Source organism: Triturus cristatus, chromosome 7 (assembly GCF_964204655.1).
Source record: "Triturus cristatus chromosome 7, aTriCri1.1, whole genome shotgun sequence".
NCBI lineage: Eukaryota > Metazoa > Chordata > Amphibia > Caudata > Salamandridae > Triturus > Triturus cristatus.
Window position 1 is genome coordinate 457,392,689 of NC_140590.1, and position 7,919 is coordinate 457,400,607.

Consider the following 7,919-nt stretch of genomic DNA (forward strand, 5'->3'; position numbering starts at 1 on the left):
GTTGATTGGCTGTCTTTGGAGCCTGAGCTAGACCCTGTTACACAAGGTCCTTCACTGGTGGTTATGAAAAAGTACGAGCAAGTAATCACACGGTTGCAATCCAAGATTTCGCCACCAGATATTGATTGGGTTAAGATCGACAGAACTGTTCAGGAGCCAAAGGAGACTGTGCATGCCTATTATGAGAGGCTCTTACATGCCTTAAAGCAGTACAGTGGGTTGGATACCCTTGACCCAAAGGATCCGAATTTATGTTGGGATTGAGACCAGAAGTTAGCCTTATGATCCAGCAGCATTTGATTTGCTGACAGAATAAATCAGTGGATGAGATTCTATGGTATGCCAGATACTGTAGCGACAAAGTGGACTTGAAGCATAAGAAGCTTAAGGATAAGCTGATGCTGGTCCAAATGCAGAATGCAGAGAAAGAAGATCAGACACAGTCAAATGGAGGAATGTTAGAAAGAAGGCAGGGAAATAATCAAGGAGGGAATCAGAATACATCAGGTCAGGGAAAGGGGAAACCCATAGATCCTAAGACGGGAATAGATGTTGCCATGCTAAAGAAGAGCACTACATGTCATAATTGTCACAAGATTGGGCATTGGAAGCGCAAGTGTAGATCAAATCCAGCTAATCAGATTCAGACTGAGGAAGTGGTGTAGACACCTGAGGTTGTCAATACAGTGACAAGACCCAGATCTTTGCAAGGGGGGGGCAATAGGTTCGCAGGTACAAGTTCCCCAACCAGCGAGAATCCCACAGGGAAACCGAACATACCAACCGATGCCCTTTATCGAGACTTTCAATGAACTTGATTCAGATCCATTGCAACGATGGTGGCTGAGGGGGGAGGAAGACTGTACTCTTGGAGCAGTCTTGGAGGTAGACCAGAGAGGACCGTATGTAAAGGCAGATGTTGACAATCATCCAACTACCTTTTAGTTGATACTGGTGCTACCGGTTCTACTGTGAGATTTGCAGTAGTTCCCAACTTACCCCTTTCGAGACGTAGGAGTGGCGAATAATAAAATGACTAATCCTTTGACTGAGGCAATACCTGTAAGAATAGGAACCTTTCGCAATAGACATCAATTTGTGGTATGTGATTCAAGTCCAGTCTGTTTGGTGGGTTGTGATCTCTTGTGCAAACTGAACTGCACCATTTATTGTACACCCAAGGGAGTGGAATTGCAGACTAACAACTATGATGCTGCATTTAAGGTAGTGAATCAGAATCTATGTAGAGGTATTTCCTATGTTAACAGTTGAAGAACTCCATCTCTCTGGATGTATGGGATTTCACAGGGGAAGAGATAGGACTGATCAAGGTGGGTGAGCCAGTAAAGATCCAAGTCAAACCCAATGCCGAGTTTCCGAGAACACCTCAGTATAATCTGTCACCGGAGACGATTACAGGAATCAAGCCTGTGATTGAGCCTATGATTGAACAGGGAATTCTGGAGGAAATAATGGGGAGTCCATGTAACTCACCAATCATGGGATTGCAGAAACCGAGCGGGAAGTGTAGGATTGTTCAGGACCTGCGCAAGGTCAATATGGTTGTGGTTCCATGTTGTCCCGTGGTACCATATCCATCGGTGATACTGTTCCAGATCCCATGTGAAGCTGAATGGGTCATTGTGATTGATCTGTGTCAAGCCTTCTTTTTGACACCATTGCATGAGGAGAGACAATTTTTATTTGCTTTCTGGCTGGAAAATCATGTGTTAACGTGGTGTCGTAACCCTCAAGGGTATACAGAGAGTCCATCGATCTTTAATCAGCTGTTGAAGAAGAATCTTGAGAGTCTAGTACTGCCACAGAATTCAGTTCTTGTGCAGTACATTGACGATCTTTTAATCATGTCCGAGACTGAGGATGCTTGCAGGATCGATACTCTTGCTTTACTGAAACATCTAGCGGAGAATGGACACAAGGTGTCACCGAACAAACTACAGAATTGTTTGACTGAAGTTCAGTATTTGGAACACTGAATGGAGAAGGGTAGGAGGAAGGTGTCACCAGATCGAATTGAGGCGATTATGAAAATGACTGTGCCTACCACACAGAAGGAAGTTAGAATGTTTTTGGGAATGGTTGGGTACTGTCATCAGTGGATCCCAAACTTTTCCGTGAAGTCAAAGCCTTTACAGAGGCTGACGCACAAGGATGTAAGCGATCCAGTAGCGTGGGATCATGACTGTCTGGTAGAATTTTTGGTGTTGAGAGAGGATCTATGTCGTGCTCTAGCTCTGGGGATGCCGGATTCTAACAAGTCTTTTTCACTGTTCTATTGTGTGCGAGAAGGTTGTGCTTTGTCATTACTAACTCAAAGTCATGGAGGAGTCCGTAGACCAGTTGCCTACTTTTCAGCTACTTTAGATCCAGTACCTTCAGCATTGCCCAGATGTCTCATATCTGTTGCTGCAACCGGTGTCAGCACTGAGAGACATGACAGTATTGTTATGAGTCATGCACTTACTGTTTTTGTACCACATTCGGTTGAGATCCTGATGACGAGAACTAAGACACAATATTTGACAAATATTAGACTTACACATTATGAGCAAGTTATACTTGAATCAGAGAATGTGACTTTAAAATGCTGTTCTATCCTGAATCCTGCTAGTTTAATGCCTTTGCCAAATATTGATGATGAAGATTGTGAGGACCATGACTGTCTCGATGTAACTGAATTTTGCACCAAACCGAGGCCTGACATTGTTGACAAACCTCTACCTGAGTCCGATGAAATCTTTTTCATAGATGGTTCATGCTTAAGAGACAATGTAGGTCATTTGAGAGCAGCATTTGCTGTATGTACCATTTCTGGAGTTGTGGAAGCTGCTTTTTTACAGGGAGTATACTCCGCACAGGTAGCTGAAATCATTGCTCTGCCTGTTTGACTGCTGATCAAATCCGAGTCACTGTTTACACCGACAGCCTGTATTGGTTCGGTGTGGTTGATGCAGTCGGACATCTATGGTCACAGAGGGGTTTCCTAACGTCATCAGGATCTCCCATTTGGAATGGGGAATATGTGAGACAATTGTTAGAAGCTTTACAGCGTCCACAAGAAATTGCTGTGGTGAAATGTGCAGCCCATGGGAGAGGAAATGACTTTGTCTCTCTTGGGAATAGGTATGCAGATGAAGTTGCATGTTTTTGCGCTGAACAAGGGTGCATTTTTACTGGTGATTATACAGGAGAGAGCCCAGAAAGAACCGAGCTCAGCATGATGTTAGCCAAGGCAGACACCTGGGATGAGCTCAAGCGTCTGCAGGGAGAGGTTTCAAAAGAGGAAAAAGCTGTATGGATCAGAGCAGGCAGTAAGAAAGAAATGAAGGGATTTGGGTTTCAAATGATGGTCGAGCAGTGTTACCAGATGACTTATTAAGTCCTATGGCAAGACAGATCCATGGAGCAGTGCACCTTGGAAGGGATGCTATGGTGCGAGTGTTCAGACAGACGTGGTATAATCCACAGTTCCGTGCGCTTGCTGAAGCAGTATATCATAGGTATGTTATGTGTCAACAAATGAATGCTGGGAAGAAAACTGTGGTTGCATTGAGTCATATTTGGAGGTCTGGAGGGCCTTTCAATTGAATACAACTCGATTGTATTGAGATGCCTAGGTGAAATGGGTTGAGGTATGTTCTGGTTGTGGTGTGTGTTTTCTCACGATGGGTAGAAGCGTACCCGATGAGAAGGTGTGATACCCTCACAGGAGCAAAGTTGTTGTTTAGGGAGGTGATACCATAGTTTGGTTCTCCAACTTCATTGGAGTTGGATAGAGGAACACACTTCCACAGTGAAATCATGAAGCTACTTTGTGCTGCATTAAATGTTGACCAGAAACTGCATTGTAGCTATCGACCACAGGCTTCTGGTATCGTGGAGCAGATTAATGGGACTTTGAAAATGAGGATGGCAAAAGTGTGTGCGTCTACGTCTTTGAAATGGCCGGATACATTGCCAGTGGTGTTGATGAGTGTTCATAGTACACCTGATAGAAGGACTGGTCTTTCACGACCTCGAGGGACCTCTGCCATGACCTGTGTCCGGGTGATTGGGTGCTAGTTCGTAAGTATGTGAGGAAAAGTTGCCTTGATGCCCATTGGAGAGGTCCTTACCAGGTAATTCTGGCGACAAATACACCGGTGAAGTGCTGAGGCTTGCCGAACTGGATACATGCCTCCCATACTCGCAGAGTTCCAGAACCCCTGGAAGAAACAGCCCCTCTCATAGAAGGAAATCCAGCTGTGGCAACAAGGCCACTCGAGAGATCAAGCCAAGCTGTGGGGGTTGCTGATGCTTATGCTACACTAGACCCAGGTATTGACTCGGAGGGAGAAGGTAACTTTGCAAATCGTATAGAGTCAGACTCAGCTAAAGTAACTAGTGTGCAAGGTAGTCGGGGGCAGAGAAGAAAAGCTGACACTGCAGAAGGATCGTGGCCTGGGAGACAAAGAAGGCTAAATCTGAGACTAGCTCCTGAAAGAGATCTTGCTCCTGTGTCAGAGACATCTGATTCTGATTTGAGTGAAGTAGACAAAGTTTAGGAAGAGGATAGTAATAGTGCCTTGCCAAAAATACGCTGCCCCGGAGTGGACTTATATGGTGACTGATACCGGGAGTGGTAGGGACCGGAATAATTAGGTCTTCACAAGTGATCAGCAGAACGCCCGAGCTAATAAATCGAGGTGGGATTGATAGTTCCTGGAATGGAAATACAGGAAGTACTGACCATAACAGTTCCGCAACCTCCAGTATTGAGCAGAGTGCAGATTCTGATCCTTCAGGAATTGTCTTTTCCGACTTTTGAATATCAGCCACCAGCCCAAGAGATTGCAGTTGTTCGTCATGAAGTTTTACAGCGTGTGTTAATTGAAATTGGTTCTGAGCTTGTAAGAGACTGTGAATGAACTGTGAACTGTAAATGAATGTCTCAAAGAAGATAACCTAGGTCCAAGTGGAAGAAGAATAAATGTAGGTTTTTTTCCGGTAGAAGAAGAAAGAGGGCTAGGAAAATCTATTTGGCCTGTGTAAATAAGATCAGAGGAACTGAGACTCTTGTGTATCCTTTTGCTGAGCTGAGTCGACAAACTGAAGATGGAGTCTGGAAATTCGAACCATAGGTCTAAGTGTGTGATAGGTACACTTATTGTAGGAGTGATAGTACTAATAACAGTAGTTATTGTTGTATCTATAACCATTTCACATGATGCAGAAGTTGGGGAAGTGGGAGTAAAAGGGACGTCCACACCTACTACTTCTAGCACAAAAGAAAGTATGAGGGGTAGGAGCTGAAAAAGCTATGCTAGATCAAACTAGTCGTATGTTGCATGTAGATTTGTCTAGAGGTGATTACACGCTTAATGCATATGCGAAGCTGTTATGTGAGTATGTGAACACGATGGATGTGAGAGACTGTTATGTGTGTATGCAGTTGCCTGCGTCAGTGAAGTAAGGTATTCGATACCATCATCTCTCTTTGACGGATGGTAATACTTGTAGTTTATTGCTTAGTATGTTTTATGACAAAGGTCACTATGAATATTATTTTCTAACTATGATGTAGTGCTTACAGAAGTCCCAGCTTATAAGTATTTGAATAAGCATGATTATTATAAACAGGAAGATAGAATAGGGACGTATTTTATCCCCACTGTAACTTTAGATACAGCTTATGCACATCAACACAATATAACATGTTCATTAACAGATGTAGAAAAGAAGTTTATAGATCAAGTAGAAGATAGGCATAGACAACGAATGGGAAACAATTACAACAAGGGAGTGTTAGAAATAAGATTTCTGGTTGGCTAGGGATTGCGCCAAAGCCAGGCAGAAACCACCACTCTAGTCAGGGCAAGGGAGTTACACGCTGAAGGTAACCCCTGCTCACCCCCTTGGTGGCTTGGCACGAGCAGTCAGGCTTATCCCAGAGGCAATGTGTAAAGCATTTGTGCAACACACATACACAGCATCAACACATTAGACACACCACAAAAGGAACTCCACACAAGGTTATATCAAAAATAGCCTTTGCATTATCATAAACACATTAGAAACCTAATCACACATTTACAGTGTGCCAACAGGCACTAGGCAATATTCACAGGGGATTGTATACACATGACAGGGCCAATCGGGCCACTGTCAGAACCATCACAACAGGTAAGTAAATATAAAACACCATGCTCACTTTTAAGAGACTCAGCACTTCTGGCTGGTCCCTGACCCAGTGATTCTCCCACTGGGGACTCTCTCCCCCTCTCACCCCTCCATCTGGACTTCTGCACCCTCCACTTAGGAGTGGCACTTCCAGACACCAGAACCGCTGGAGCTCTGCTTACTGACACTCCACGTTCTCCTGACACTAGGAGATCCCCCTCAAATGGACTACTAGTACAGCCTAGGCTCCCTACCTGGTGTTCCTTTAAGGAACCATCTAGGCCCTGAGACTGAGTTTTGAGCACCTTGGGATGGATCCCATTCTCACTCTTTCACTTCAGAGACCGGACATGAGTCCCTATACCCCTCCCACTACACCGGGACCTAGCTGGGCTACTCTGAACCTTTCCCACCACTCTGGGCTGGGAAATACCTGAGCCACTCCTATTAGGGTCACTCCCCAATGCCTCTTCAGACCCTGTGGCACTCACCCAGAGGTCTGCTTCCCGTGCAAGCTCCCTGAGATCAGAGAACTCACACTCCAACACGTGTTGGCGCAATCTCAGAAAACAATGACTGAACATGTGCTCTTTGACAACCAGATTTAACAGCCCTTCAAAATCAAAATGATTTGCCGTGCTAACCATCACCCACTCTTCCAATGCATCACAACATTCATCCTCAAACTCCCCCCAAGACTGGTGAGACAGTTTCCTACTGCCCCTGAACCTCAACCTATACCCTTCAGGTGTGACACCCTCTTCCTAGGAACTAGGTACCACGCTCTGGGATCTGGGAGTGGGACTTCTTGCACTGGACACCAAATTGCTGCCACCACTGGACCCCGCCCTCACTGGTGAATCCAGACAACTAAAACTACTCTCAGGGGACAACCTTTCCTCCAGAGCGAGTTTCTCCCTGGCAAAGGCACTCTCAGCCTTTGCCATCCTCTCCTGCGCTACGACCCTCTCAGTCTCTAGCTTTTTCTCCTACACACCCAGCTGCGCTATCTCCTTGGCATGCTCTAACCTGAGCCTCTCCAAAGCCAGTTGATGCTCCCTTTCTTCCCTCCTATCTACCCACTCCTCTGGGGACAGGGAAAGGGATGGGGCACTGCAGTGGATCCAGCAAGGGACTCCCTATCTATGGGGTCCTCACTATCTACAGGTGTGCCTGCCCTGTCATCTTCTTCCTCCTCTTCAGACTCTTCACAGTTACCCTCACACCCACCACCCTCTTGGTGTGTGGCCTGGGAATACTTCCTCTCATAGTCCTCCCATGACAATTCGTTATCCTGCCACCGGAGTATAGTTTCCGGATGGTCTTGCTGGGTCTCTGACCCACTAACTTCTACAAATTTCTCTTCACAGAACCCCCTCAACTCTAACATACTGTATTTGAATAAATCATGAAGCTGAAAGGTAGATTCTATTTTGGTAAAGCACTCAGACACAAGTGCAACACTGGAGACCTTGGTGCAAGAGCTGAAGTAGTAATATACAATTCAGAAATGACACTTTTAGGAGAAAACAAAATCAGGAAAAATAATCCCCAAACCTGTGATTATTCTAAACGCAAAGTTTGTAGTGCAACCAGTTGTCGCTGTGGTACTGCGCAAACGCAAATCCTATCCTCACCGGTGACAACCAATGTTAGAAATGGGATTTCTGGTTGGCTAGGGCTTGCGCCTAAGTCAGGCAGAAACCACCACTCTAGTCAGGGCAAGGGAGTTACACGCT